General features: G+C 34.6%; 1 non-coding gene across 1 annotated transcript; it reads right to left on the reverse strand.

Moving 5' to 3' along the window:
- Positions 1–5469: 5469 nt before the first annotated feature.
- LOC128039521 (small nucleolar RNA R71) lies at positions 5470–5576 on the reverse strand. The gene has a single exon (XR_008194021.1). It is a non-coding gene; the product is annotated as a small nucleolar RNA R71 (small nucleolar RNA).
- Positions 5577–15443: the final 9867 nt, after the last annotated feature.

The raw sequence follows: 15443 nt of genomic DNA on the forward strand, positions 1-15443 counted from the left end.
CAAATGTACGATTTCAAAATATGATTTTAACCAAGATGACATAATTGTGTTAGATTAATTACATTTCTTAACTTAGAATTATCAAAATCATATTTATATTGTTACAAATAAGTTCACGGTAACTCAGTAATTTGCTAACTTATGAACATACTCACCTACCAAAATCCATTTATCTCTTGACTATATCCCTATGTCAATTCAGCTGGTTAAACAAATCTTAATAGGCAAATATGTTATTGCACATACATACTTATTAAATTGAAATAATCTCTTGTACATATCCCTATGTCAATTCAAACAATTAACTCGATTTAATAAGCACATAAAAGACTATGTAAGGTAACCAAGTATCCTTACCTTGAAACAGTTTAATCACAATAATCTTGCAAGTTATGCAAGGAAAATGTATCGTCAGATACCATTGCTAATCTAACCCTCAGCTACCTTAGATGATTAAACATGCACCGATTAAGTACTGTGTCCATTAATTACAATTTCAATTCGTTTAAATAATTAATTCATTAGTTACCTAATAATTGTAATGCAAGAATAACTTAGTCATAATTTTTCTTAATCAATCATCTTACCGAAGCCTATAACAACATAAACACAATTTCAATAATTTTAACAAACGAAATGCAATCAACCAAAGACGAATTAAATTCAAGCTAAATTGATTAAATTAACCATTCCAACAACATAAGTATTCATAGATATGTTCAGCATAACAACAAAAAAAATTAAAGAGATAAGGAACAAGAATCAAATCCAGTGTTTTTCCATGGCTTGACTAATTGCTTCGTTCTTCCTTCTCCGTTGTCCTTGTCGACCAAGGATACTATGAACACTTAATTGCTGCTCCAAATAGCTGATGAATGCCCCTTTTCCAAAAGGAGAAATCGGCAAGAGAGGAAGGGAATTTTGGAATGGAAAAGAAGAGAGAAAGTGGAGAAAAGAGGGGAAAGATGTGAATGCTTGAGGTGTGTTTCTAAAATGACCAGCCTAAGGGGGTTTTTATAGATGAGGAGGGATTCTAAAAATAGCTAAAATTATCAACCAAAGAGCCCTCCCTTGGTCGGCTACACATGTGGCAAGGTTGATAGTTTCAACTTTGCTAATTTAGGCTTGGGGCAAATCTATAAAGCCACCAATTGTGGAGGGGTTTGAATGCAACTTGAACAAGCCTTCAAGGATATCTTTGCAAGCTTAAATAATCCACTAATAAGCTGATTTGGGTCAGCTCTTGGGATGATTTTCGAGCTGTCCATTTCTTGGTTGCTTCGGTTCACTCGGTTCAGTTCAACTGGACCACTTTTTCATAATTAATTAATAATAATTTTTTAACCCAAATAAAATTGGATATAAATTAAAATTAATTATATTATGAGTTAATACATATAATTTTGGACCATCTTAGGTTGAAATTTAGATTGCCTCGATACTTCAAATTGCTTTTCAGTTTTGTGCTTCTAGTAGTGTCCGCCGAGTCATTTTTCGCCCTTTGTGCAAATCTGACGAAAATAAACAAAATTAATCAAAATTAATTATAAAATTAACTAAAATTCAACATGTTCATATTTTAAGTGCACTTTAATTATTTTGTGACAATTAATTATTTTTTCGACAAGAATTTTATTAAAACTATATGATTTTAAGTTAAAAAGGGTATGTAAAAATGTGTAAATTTTCGTGTTTCCAGTATGTTGAAGCTCGTAGAATTGAGTTTATCAAGCTGAATTAGGGGGATAAGACAGTGTTCAACTACTAGGCAAAGTTCCTGAGATTTAATTGTTACACACATAGAGGATGGTAGCTTCTGAGCAAGATAAGTGTGTAAGATTCGAGAATGGGTTGCGATATGATTTGAAAGTCCAAGTTGTATGCTGCAAGAGAGAGTCATTGAGACCTTGGTTGATAAGGTTAAGCAACTGGAAGAGCTAAAAGGAGCTGAACATAAGACAAGAGACAAGATCGAGACACTGATTAAAAGGGATTTTGGCTCGGGGAGTTTTAACCCACACCTTGCAAAGAGAGACAATAATAATAGATCTCGGTAAAACCCATTTGCGGATGGTACTGGAAATAGGACTCGAGAAGGTGGTTACTGTGGGAAACCTCATGAGGGAGAATGTTGGAATAAATTGGGAGCATGTTTGAGATGTGGGTCATTAGAAAACCAAATTAAGGACAGCCCTCGTGTGAAAGAATAGAGGCAAGTACCGCAACCTAAGTAGAATAAGAATCAAAGGGGGCAAGTAACAACAAAATTTGTATTTCGAGACAAAGAATATTTGGTCAGGGTGCAAACCACATTGAAGTGAGGCAACCCACCTTGGTTTATGATTGAGGTGCAGAGAAGACTATGATGCAGCTGACGTCATTGAATGTACTTTTACAATCCATTCTAATTGTGCTTTGCACTGATTGAGAATTGGTATTACCTAAATGTTTGTTGTTAATAGTGTATTTGTGAAATTGAGAATTTGGGAATGAGGAAATCATTAGTGATATTTCTATGGATAGTCCCTTGAGACAATCCGTGTAAATAAATAGGAAATCTATTGGAGATTTAAGGTGAAGTATTCGAACTACATTGGAATCAGAGTTGTGTAGCAGAAGTGTGATAGTAAGTTTCAAAAAGTAGAGTTATGAATTTTGTGGATAAATGAATTGGCTTGAAATAGGAATTTCGAGGACAAAATTTTTTATAAGAAGGGGAGAGTTGTCACATCCCAAAAATTGGGTTAGTAGAAATTGGATTAATAAATCGGGAGTGGTCACGCCAAATTTGTTTTAAAGATGACCTTGGCACATTTGTCAATAAATAAGTATCAGGTCTAGTGATTAAGTAGTGGTGGATCTGTCCTAGATTATCTAAGGTCAAATACCTTTCCTCACATTATTTTCGATTTGATACAATTTTGCTTCAAACCTTAGTATGTCACACCATGTTTTTAGAGTGTGAACAAGAAAGTGAGTTGGCCTAGTGGTTAGGAGCTTAAATAAATTTCTAAGGGTCCTAGGTTCAAGTCTCCACACTCTCCATATTTTTATTTATTTTTCTACCAAATTTGAATGGTCAATACCCCCTTTTTCCGTCCACTTGTTTCCTTGCATGGGGGATTCCTTTCCTTTATTAACAAGTCAACATACCATATATTTACAAAAATGATCCCCTTTTTGCTCCATTGTCCCCTAAACATACATTTTCCATCATCTTTACCCTGTGTGCTGATTCATTGCACCTAGACAAGTGAGTAACATCTTGATCTGTTGTAATTTGATGTAGTAGATTAAACTAGTTTTTGCATTTAAGGAGCTTGAATATGAGCATTTTAGTTGGAATTTAGTTATATTTTCTTACATATTCTTAAACTCAATAAATTGTGTTACCCGAGTTTCTTATTGACCTTATGGGTCGAATGAGGCCTAAGGGAGAGCTAATATCCTTTGTGAGTGTACAAGAGACCATTAGAAGGCGCATGTAGCACGATATTAGACGCTAGGTTTCAATACGGAGAATGTGAAGCCACAACACAGGGAGCCAAATAAGAAAAGTCCAAGACTGTTCAATGTCATGACATAGCCTAAGGATGTCATGACATACCCCTGAAGTCACCATGAAGTTGAGCATACTGCCCTTGATGTCGCAACACAAGAACTGGTGTGTCACGACATCACCTCTGTATGGGAAATTAATATGAGTCAAGGGTATTTTGGTCCACGCAATCCAACTTTAGGCGCAAGAACGTCAATTGACCTAAGGTTAAGGAAGACGACCATTCTAAGTCTATAAATAGGTTCAGTTAAAACATGTTATGGATAGCTTTTACTATTGTATAATTTTCTCTTTCAATTCTAGTCTTTAGTGTTTCCTTTCTTTTAGGTTTTAGATTCTATTCCCGTTCTCGTTATTTTCTTTTAAGGAGAAATCAAATTCTAAAATTATTCTCAAACTCTGTGAGGATTATGCGCTTAAATTCAATATAATCAGGCTTCTTTTAAACTCTATTCTTGAAATTGTTCTTTAAGTTCTTTCTTTCATTCAAATTTATATTATTTATTAGATCCATGAGGAACTAATCCTTCTATGGGGGATTAACGACTAGAGGTATGAATAATTAGTTGTTTTATGGGGATTTCTTAACGGATCATCTATTCAGGAAAGGAAGAACAAAAACCCTTAGCCTGACAACCCTAGAAAGTCATCAAGGTTGGAATTAATCCAAAATTGGTATCGCCTATCCGTGAACACCTTAACCCTGGACTAGTCATGACGATGAGGTCGAAAGATAAGTAGTTCTATTGGACTCAATATTTCAGTGCACGTAGTGGAAGATCCTACTAGGGTATTGACTAGTTGGTTGAACGAGAAAACCTAAGATGACAGTTGATTACGATTACTAAAGAGAGCTAATCACCCATGCCAATATTTGATATATATTTTCTTATTTGATTTATTTCTTTTCATTTATTTCCTTTCTTATTATTTTTATTATAATCCAAAAACCCTTCTTTTATTCTTCATACTATAAGTAAATTAAGGTATAAATTAGATCTATATACGTTTAAATTAGAATCAATTTAGTGCTCGCCTCTTTTGGGTACTATCCTCGGAGTATTTACCTACACCGTTGTAACTATATTACAACCTCACCCATATACTTGTAGATACCGCTGTCTCACAAATTTTGCGTAGGATTTCTACTCTAGACGTTCGTACGTCCGGAGACGGTCAAGTTATTGGTGCCGTTGTTGGGGAGGCAACGTCACTATATTAGTTTTAATTTTCCAATATTAATAGAATAAGTAGGAATTTTTTAAGTTATAGTTACGAATTTAATTTTTTTTCTTCTAATTTTATCTTTTTTGGTTTAGTGTATGCCACGTAGTAAGGGAACACCCATAGAGCCAATCACAGATCCAGAAAGAATAATACGCAGAATTGTCAATAGCAACAATAGTAGTAGCAGATGCAAAATCCACCACCTGCTATAGGCAAAATACCAGATGAGAAGCCGCTGTTCGACGAGGCTAACAATAAAAATCTTGAAGATCCACCACCACAGCTACACACAAATATAAACATGGCGAATAATGAGAGGACTCTGAAAGAGTACGCACTACCAAATCTGGATATGGTTCAAGGGAGTATAATGTGGCCAACTATCATAGCCAATAATTTCAAGATTAATCCAGCTATAATCCAGATGATTCAGAAAAAATTCCAATTTCGCAGAACAATGACAGCAGATCCGAGTCAACATTTAAAATAGTTCCTCTAGCTTTGTGATACCTTCAAATACAATGAGGTAACTAATGACACTATTCATCTTTGGTTTTTTCCCTTTTCATTAATCGACAATGTCTTTTCTTTGCTAGATTCGTAGGCACCAGGATCAATCACGACATGAGATGAACTCGCGGGGAAATTCCTAAAAAAAGTTCTTCCCCATTAGCAAAACAGTCAAACTAAGAAGGGAAATTTCAATGTTTAAACAGTTAGAGGGGGAAAGCTTTCAAGAAGCTTAGGAGTGTTTTAAGATGTTATTTTAGAAGTGCCCACAACACAGATTGGCTGAGTTGCTATGACTGTAAATTTTCTACAACGTGTTGGATGTGCATTCGAGGTTAGGATTAGATGGAGCAGTAGGAGGAGCCTTAATGAACTGAACGTACGAGGATGCGTACGAATTAATAGAAAGTATGGTGATGAATTCTTACTTGTGGCCAACTGAACGATATACATATGGGCAAAAACCATCTACGGTGAGGGCTATTTAAGAGGATGACAGATACCAATAATTAGTGGACAGAATCAACTCTATAGAGGCTAAAAGTAATGCACCATCTATCAATGGAGAAGACAAACTGCTCTTCCATTATATTAACAATCCTACCGAGGATATGAACTATATCAGAAATAGGGGTGGAAATCCCAATTCGAATACATACAATCCTAGATGGAGAGATCACCTGAACTTAAGATTGGGAGGAAATCAATGAGGTGGTAATAGCTCGAACCAAGTTTAAAGTTTTAAATATCAAACTAATATATAGAAACCTCAAGAAAAGGCCAACCCGAATGAACCATATTGTATGTGGTCAACGTCTGAATAGAATCGAAGGAGGAGATGCAGTCAATGAGAATGAATGTGAAGCAAATACATTGTGAGTGCACCAATTCAACAAGAACATTGACTAAGCTTGAAGTTCAGATGAGCTAATTGATAAGCATGATGGAGGATATAAAAATGCAAATTGGCATAGGTATTCCTAGTAATATCAAAAATAGTCCTCGTACAGAAGGGAAGGAGCACATGAAAACAATAACGCTCCGATCACGTAAAGTACTGAGTAGCCCAGAAAACCCAACTCAGGAGTTAAATATGGAGAATATTGATGATCTTCAAGAGAGACCCCTAGAAGCTGATAATTAACCTGAACTAGAGGACGTAGTTGCACGAGCAGTTGTCACAAAGATACCAATTTCCCCAAGGCTAGAAGAGAGGAAAAAGTACAATGAATACGAGTTTGCAAGTTTTCTGAACTTGTTCAAAATGTTAAACATTAACCTGTCTTCGATCAAATTAATTCAAAAAGTTCCTAAGTACACCAAGTTCTTAAAGGAAATGATGTCTAGGCATAGAAAAATTAAGGTAGGTGAACAGGTTAATATAAGTGCTTCCTGTAATGCTATAATTTCATGGCAGGTTCTTTAAAAATTGAAAGACAGAAGTTTTACTATTTCCATAGAGATAGAGAGCATTCATTTTAATAGAGCTTTATGTGACTCAAGTTAGGGACCTCAAAAACACCCAGATAATAGTACAAATGGCTAATAGATCTTTAGTGCATCCAAAAGGAGTATTGAAAGATTTGTTATTCAAAGTGCGCAATTTTATCATCCCAGCAGATTTTGTGGTTTTACACTTTGAGAAAGATCGTGAAATACCAATCCTGCTAGGTAGACCTTTTCTAGCCATCTCAAGGTCCACTATTATTTTAAACAAAATGGATAACTATGAAAATCAATGGTGAGATCAAAATCTTTAAATGTGGTCACGAATAGAGTGGGAAAGATATAAGGAAGTTAGGGGAGCAATGCAGTGAATTACTTATTTTTAACACTCTCGGGTAAAGGGACGTGCTTTCTTTATTTCATGCAGGATGAAAAATCAAGCATAAGGAAAGGGGATAAGCAGACAAAGGTGGAAAGGCATGACGGACGACGGACCAATATAAGTAGAATTGGAGAATCATCCATTCATGAATTAATGATACTGTCGGATGAATCCAGCATTAAAACTTAAATTATTTTGAATTAATGTTTAACATTTTGTAAATTATTGTCTGTCTAGCTAACTGTTTAGTATAGATTTTGGTTTTTATTAAATTTATGTTTTGTAAAAGTTATAACACTCTAGAAACTGGAATTTTAGGTAAAAACAAAGCTAGTACCTCAACACGAAGTGCAAAATTGACAAAATTAAGGAAAACACCTCAATGTCACGACACAGACATTGTGTATCGCGACACTGAAGCCAATATACTAAGAAATCTAAAATTCCAGAGTGTGTTGGGACATCGAACCCTGATGTCATGATAATGGTAGACTAACAAGGATTACGTGACACGGAACCCTGTGTCGCGACATTGCTATAAGTTTTTACAGGGTTGACCCGAACCATTCGTGCGACCCGGTGACTGAAACCCCACTTTACCCAATTTTTATCCCTCAAACACCTATTTTATAACCCAAATACATATTATACCCTTATTTAAAAATATCTTAACTCTTTTAATTTCCCAAAACCTCTCAAATACTTTAAACCCTAAAACTCTCGTCTTCGTTTTTCTTTTTTATTTGTTTGGAAAATTTCTTCTTTTAATCTTACTCGGTGCAGGAAAAGACGAGAACATATCAAATAACATTGAACAAATGAACATGACAAGGAATCCAACGACTTATATGAGGTTAAAGGTTTCTAACTCAACTTTTATTGTTCCATTAAACTTACTTGCTTGATGATTCATTAGTTAGTAGGACTAAACATCATTCCTCCTAGAAAGGTTCGAAAACTAATGAACCGAAATCATCGACGGCTCCGAACTCCTCTATCCAAGGGAAAACCTTTATCCAAGAGAGGGGATTTGATCCGTCAATGATTCTTTGTAATGAAATATGACCTATTGTAACACCCCTAACCTGTATCCATCGCCAGAATAGGGTTACAAAGCATTACTGTAAAACCGTAACATCAAAACATTATTCCAAATCATTTCATGAATCACATCATATTCCATTCAACACATGAATATCGTCCCTTAATCGAGCCTTCATAAAAAATACTTTAAAAACACATTCATTCAACACATTCATTCCAAATACTTTAGAAACGGTTAGGGACTAAATCAAAAACATTTAAAACTTCATAAAAATGGAAAATTTCATACTACAGGGGGTCACACGACCGTGTGACTCATACGGTTGAGACACACGCCCATGTCTCAGGCCGTGTCGACAATTCAAAGTAAGGACATATGATCGTGTCCGTGCCCGTGTAACTCTCTGAATTAGTTCACACAGCCAAGCCACACGCCCGTGTTCCAAGCCATGTCACTCTCAAACTGCAACCTTTAAAAATCTATAGGGCACACACAGCTGAGACACACGCCCGTGTCTTAGGCCGTGCGGATGAAAAATAGGCCTTTTTCAAGCCATTTTCCTCACCCAAAACTTGGTCACTTATACAAGCCAAAAGCACCTATTTTCATGAATCCAAATTGTACCTAACGCATGCATATTCAAGCTAGATCATCATAATATTTAATCATACAATCAATATACCTAAAAGGCACCTCAATCACATAATCAAACTTGATTATACATTTGCTAAGTTTAGCCATAGATCAACCAACTATTAGAACAAATGCTATACCAACATTTACCATAATGTTCACATGCCAATCATACTCAAATATACCAATTTGACCATTCAACAACCAACATCACTAAACCTTAGTAAAACTTGGCCATATGCTAACCACATCCAAATTTATCGAAATAGCCATTTATCTATTCAACACCCACTATCTATTTCCATATCAAACCATAACACAATGACAACCTTCAAGCATATCAAAAAAATACTTCATAGCATGCATTTAACTTACCATTCCATCATTCACCATTTAAGCACCAAAATGCCAAAATGTCAACAATTATAACATCACTTTTACATGCCAACATAACCTATTCATCAATCAAAGTCCCAACTTTACAAGTCATATATATAATGACCATTTCATGAAACACAAAACACCTATACATGTCATTATAACCATGACTCAAAATCATCAAAATCTACCGATATAGCTGATGAATAGTGTGATGGATCTTCGACTAGCTTCCAACCCAATCGAGCTTCCGATAATCTGTAAGGTAAAGGAAAATAACTACGTAAGCAATGTATGTTTAGTAAGCTTATATAAACTTTAAGCATAAAATTCCATTTGAATAATAAACTTTATAGAATAAATATAAATCTCTTCCAATACTATAAGATTCATAAATCGATATGATCATCAAATCACAAATGAGTAAGTTCGTTAACCTCACATATTTATTGACCATTCATAACATGATAGGATTTCATGAGACATAATATATAATCATGAACCTTTTATAAGATTATATATCTTTCTATTTACCTACTTCTCATTTCGTCCCCAATGCTTATCATAAGCCTAAACAGCACTATTAACTCTTGATTCAATTTATTTATCTATAACATAAGCAATTTGCTCATATATAATACATCATATACATCCCAACTACGTACTTTCCATTTCATTTCCTTTTCTTACTCGTCGTATACATAGTACAAGCATAATCATAAACATGAATCATATCCACAAGCTTGGCATAACCTTAGCACATCAACAACACATGTTAGTTCATTTAAACATGATTATGAATTTGACATGGATAACCATTATTCTTGAGTATGATTCAATTGGATTCTTTATCCATCACAACATATCATGTTTTTCCATGTATCACCATTCCATTGAGTTTCATATACACATGTTTTAGTTCTTATTGAAAACTTACCATTTCATTTGCATACACATAAGTCATAAACATAAAATTAACCATAGCAACAAGCTAGTGATTAAACACGTAACTTAGCAATATCATCACATAGTAAGATATGGGTTCATAACATAGCATCACTTATATCATACCTTTTTATAAACATAAATATTCATACTTTGATCATTGGTACATCATACCTATAAATATTTGTCGTAGTGAAGTCAATCGGAACCCTTACCAGAGCTCACACAAAGTGTGCTAAACGATGGTCGTAACCGTCCCTTTTCATATTCGATGGTCGAAACCATCCCTTTTCATTAATCGATAGTGGTCACCATCCCTTTTCATAGTTGATGGTCATCACCATCCTTTTTCATAATCAATAGCCGAAACTATCCCTTTCCATAATCGATCGTCGAGGCTATCCCTTTTCATATTCGATGGTCGTCACCATCCCTTTTCATTGTTGATAGTCGTCACCATCCCTCTTCATAATCAATAGCCGAAGCTATCCCTTTTCATTGGTCGATGATCGTCGATACGCTGTTGGATTTACGTCGTCTCACAACATGATAAATTGTATAATTACATATATATATTCATTCATTTTTAATAAAGTCATATATTAACATTCAATTTAATTGACATTACAATTCATACAAACTTACCTGGCTAAATTACAGAAATGTCTAGGTATTGGGGCATTTTGGTAATTTTCTATTCTCCTCGACTTTCCACCTGATCTTGATCTAAATTAATAATTTCATTCAATATATTAATTAGTGGACTAAACATCAAATAGTGATCAAATTTTACATTTTTATGATTTATTCCTTTTTAATTAATTAACTATCGAAACATTAATATTTTTCAACAAAACTTTAATACCACCTTAATGACACTCCGTAAATATTTATAAAAATATTTACAACTCAATTTATAGAAACGAGGCCCCAAACCTCATTTTCTAAAACCACTTAAACTTAATAAATCGCTTAAATAACATAATTTATCAAATCAAAAACCTTTTCAAAGCCACTTTTAACTTATAAATATTAAATAATAATTTTTACGAACTTACTTGTTGGATTTGGTGGCCTGGAAACCACTATTTCTGGCACCACTGAAAAATAGGCTGTTACACCTTTGATTAGATATCATAGGTGGGAGCATTTTTGGACAATCCCAAAATACATCGTTGTGGTCTCTGTTGTTCAAGAGTTTTATGCATCCTTACGGGACCAAGATTCTAGGGACACTAAAGGCCATTTGTAGGAAGCAGTACTTGTCTGAGGCAAAGAAGTTCGAGTAACCCCTCGAATTCTTTGTGACTTTTATAATGCCCCATACTACGAAAAAAATCTTTATTGATGAAATTGACTTAGAATAATTTCGAGACATAGATATGGATAACATTATAAACTTTTTAACTAAAGGAAGGGGTGAATGGAAATATCACCTGGGTACCAATATCCCAACCTCCTTTCATCAAGTTATAATGTTTCTTGAAGCTAAAATGTGGATTCAATTCTTATGACAGGAGTTGCTCCTACTTTAAATTTATCTAAGGTCAATACTTTCTGAGCTATTTTTCTTTATGCTATTTTACAGAAAAACATATATGCATGAGGAAATGGATCTACCAAAATATGAAGATGTGTCAGTGTTTAGAAAGTGGGAGTTTTCTTCCTCCAATTGGTGACGACTTGATGCAAAAAAATAGGTGTTCTGGTGGCATCCATAGAACAATCAATGATGTTATCCCAAAGCATCATCGGTGACACTCTATTTACACAATACATTAACTTTCGAGCAAAATATATAAAGGAGTAGAACAAAAGCCAATAAGAGGCGATAGCTGCCTCGACTTTATCACAAAGGAAAGAAAAATAACTCAAAAAGAAGTTGGAGAGAGCAGTCATCCAATGTTCGATTGGATGATACATTGGATGCAGGAATCGGGCCCAATCTTTGAGGAGCTTGCACAGTAGAATAGTATTAAGGTACCTAATTATACGCCAAATATGTTTGGGCCAACACATCCTAAGCTGGAGGAAGAGGAGTGTGAAAGCAAAGAGGAAGGAGAGGATGATGTTGAAGAAAGAGATGATGGGATGGATTTTGATGAGGATAATTAAACTTTTTAATGTTTTGATTTTAGAGATTGTATTAATTCTTGGATGATTTTAAGTTGATTTTTTAGGAGTAAGATTAATAGTAGATTAATAGTTGTTTTATGTCTTGTTCTAATTTTCTATGTAAGAACCCCACATGGAGGAGGCACAACAATTATAGCTTTCAACGAGCATTAGAGGAAGCACCTACCAATAGCCTATGGAACTATAACGATCAATCGGGCAACTTCTTTCCTTATCTTTTTAGGGGCTACACATTGAGGATAATGTGTTATCTAAAGTGTGGGGTGATGACATAGAAAATTTGTTTTGAATTTTTTCTGCTTTTCTTTAATTCTTCTTGTCATTTTTTTTCTTGAGCTTGTAGAAATACAAGTGATTGGTTAGGAGCATGTACATAGGTTGCTTCTATTTACAATAAATTTGGCAGGAGGATAGGTGACTTTAAATTTTTTATTCTTAGACTAATAAGTTTTATATATGACACAGTAAAATAGGTATATTAAGCAATTAAATGTACCAAATGATATAGAAAATACAAGGAAATGAGCATGCTGGTATGAATAATAAATTGTTGAATTTGTGGTTGTTTGGTTGATTAGAGTTGTGAATATAGAGATACCTAGGGATGACCTAAGGCATTGTTTAGAATACACCTAGAGCCAAAAAGCTAACTCTGTTATTTATCTTTAGTACCTATTTTAAGCCAAAAAACAGTCCTTGATGAACCTTTATACAAAACCCAAGCCAAAACATCAATTTGTACTTACCCTTTTTCTTTGGTCCTGAGTTGCACGACTATAGACTTTCGACCATATGTATTGAGGGTTAAGTAGATAAATTATGGCAAATTTTGTAACAAATAAAGTGAAATAGGAGAGATTAGTGTGATATAGTAATTATAGGTTAGCCAATATGTGCAACAAAAGAAAGATTCAAGAAGAAAATCAAAACAAGTAGAAAAAGTACTTGAAAAGTAAAAGCATTTGTGAGTGAGATGTGACAAAGTCACAAAAGTAGAAAAGCTCATTCGTTAGTGCACAAAAACTCATGAGCTAACCATAATTGTTATATTAGGCTGTGACTTCCTATGTGGAGAAATAAGGAAGGTAAGAGAAGGAGACATAAGGCGATAGTGGGAAATATGATGTGCCAAACTATTTTCGCACTTACTATTCTTGAAATCCATACCTATCCTAAGCCTCAAAACATTACAAGTCAAAAAGCCCTATGCGACTTAGTTAAACTTATTTGCAATTCGAAATCATACTAAATAATTGTAGTTATAACTATTAGTATTCTACTAGGATAATCAAATTACTTGTATAATTTGTTGATGGATTCATACATTTGAAACCCTTAATGCTTGTACGCCTTGTAATATATTGAACTTAGGTGTTTAATATCAAAAGTGGTAAGTCAGTTATATATCATTCCAAGATTATGTGTGAATATAAAATGCCTATTCATGCGCTCCATAGCTAACACTTGTACCATACTTGCTTAAGGTTTATCTTTTGATTTATTATTTTATTCATGTTGCTTGCGGACAAGCAATGAATTAAGTGTGGGGGTATTTACTCTGTCGTAATTCAGTGTGGCAGATTAAACTAGCTTTAACATTTGAGGATCTTGCATACGAAGCTTAGGATAGGTATGGATTTTATTCAGGTTGTAACACAGAGCATGTGAAGTCACAACATAGGAAGCAGTATAAGAAAAGTCTAAGACTGCCTTCAATGTTGTGACATACCCCTAAAGACATCCTAAAATTGAGCATATTTCCCTCGATTTTGTGACACAAGTATGTCGCAACATCACCTCTATACGGGAAATTAATATGAGCTAGGGGTGTTTTGGTCCACACAATCAAACTTTAAGCTCGGAAACGTTAGCTGACCTAGGGTTAAGGAAGACAGACATTCTAAGTCTATAAATAGGCTCAGTTAGCACATGTTATGGACACCGTTTACTATTGTATAATTTTCTCTTTCAATTTTAGTCTTTAGTTTTTCCTTTCTTTTAGGTTTTAGATTTTATTCTCGTTCGTGTTATTTTCTTTTAGGGAGAAATTATATTCTGAAATTATTCTCAAACTATGTGAGGATTTTGCGCTAAAATTCAATACAATCAGGCTTCTAAACTCTATTCATGAAATTATTCTTTATGTTCATTCTTTCATTCAAGTTTATATTGTTTATTAGATCTATGAGAAACTAATCCTTCTATGGGGAATTAGCGAGTGGAGGTATGAATAATTAACAATTTTGTAGGTATTTCTTAACGGATCAACTATTCAGGAAAGGAAGAACCTGAACACTAGGCCCGACAACCCTAGGAAGTCGTCAAGGTGGAACTTAACTCGAAATTGGTATGGCCTATCCGTAAACACCTTAACCCTAAACTGGTCTAGACTGTGACGTCAGAAGATACGTAGTTCTTGCTGACTAAGTAATTCAGTAGACGTATCAGAAGATCCTTCTGGGGTATTGACTAGTTGGTTGAACGAGAAAACTCGAGACGACAGTTGATTATGATTACCAAAGTGAGCTAATCACCCATGCCTAGATTTAATATAAATTTTCTTATTTGATTCTTGGTTTTCATTTATTTAATTTTCATATTATTTTTATTATAATCCAAAAACCCTTCTTTTAATTCCTCGTACTATAAGTCAATTAAGGTATTAATTAAATCTATTTATGTTTAAATTAGAATTAATTTAGAGCTCACCTCCCTTGGGTACAATCCTTGGAGTACTTACCTACTTTGTTGTAACTATTTTACAGCCTATTGTCTTCCCTCTCTCTAGCTCTTCCCTTTCTCTTCATTTCTTCTTCTTTTTTTTTAGCCATCAACCACCTTTGCACTATTTTCCTCCTCTCCTCCAACACTTCCTTGCAAACTGAACCACCACCAGACCTCCCTTTTGCCACCTCTCCTCCCTTTTTGTATTGTTCCAAAACCATTCTAGCACCACTGCTCACCACCGTATCCACCACCATTGTGCACCATCAACAAAAATAACTCATGTTTTCTCTCTTCTTCTTCTCTACTTCTTTTTCCCATTTCATTCTTTCCTTCTTTCTCCTAGTTTTGCAACACCCTTCTTTCCTCCTCTTACGTCAAGTCCTCACCGAACCATTGCCGTTGCCACTATGGCTCCACTGACGATTAGCAATCCTTCCTCCTTTCTTCATCGTTTT

Source organism: Gossypium raimondii, chromosome 2, assembly GCF_025698545.1.
Source record: "Gossypium raimondii isolate GPD5lz chromosome 2, ASM2569854v1, whole genome shotgun sequence".
Classification (NCBI taxonomy): Eukaryota; Viridiplantae; Streptophyta; class Magnoliopsida; order Malvales; family Malvaceae; genus Gossypium; species Gossypium raimondii.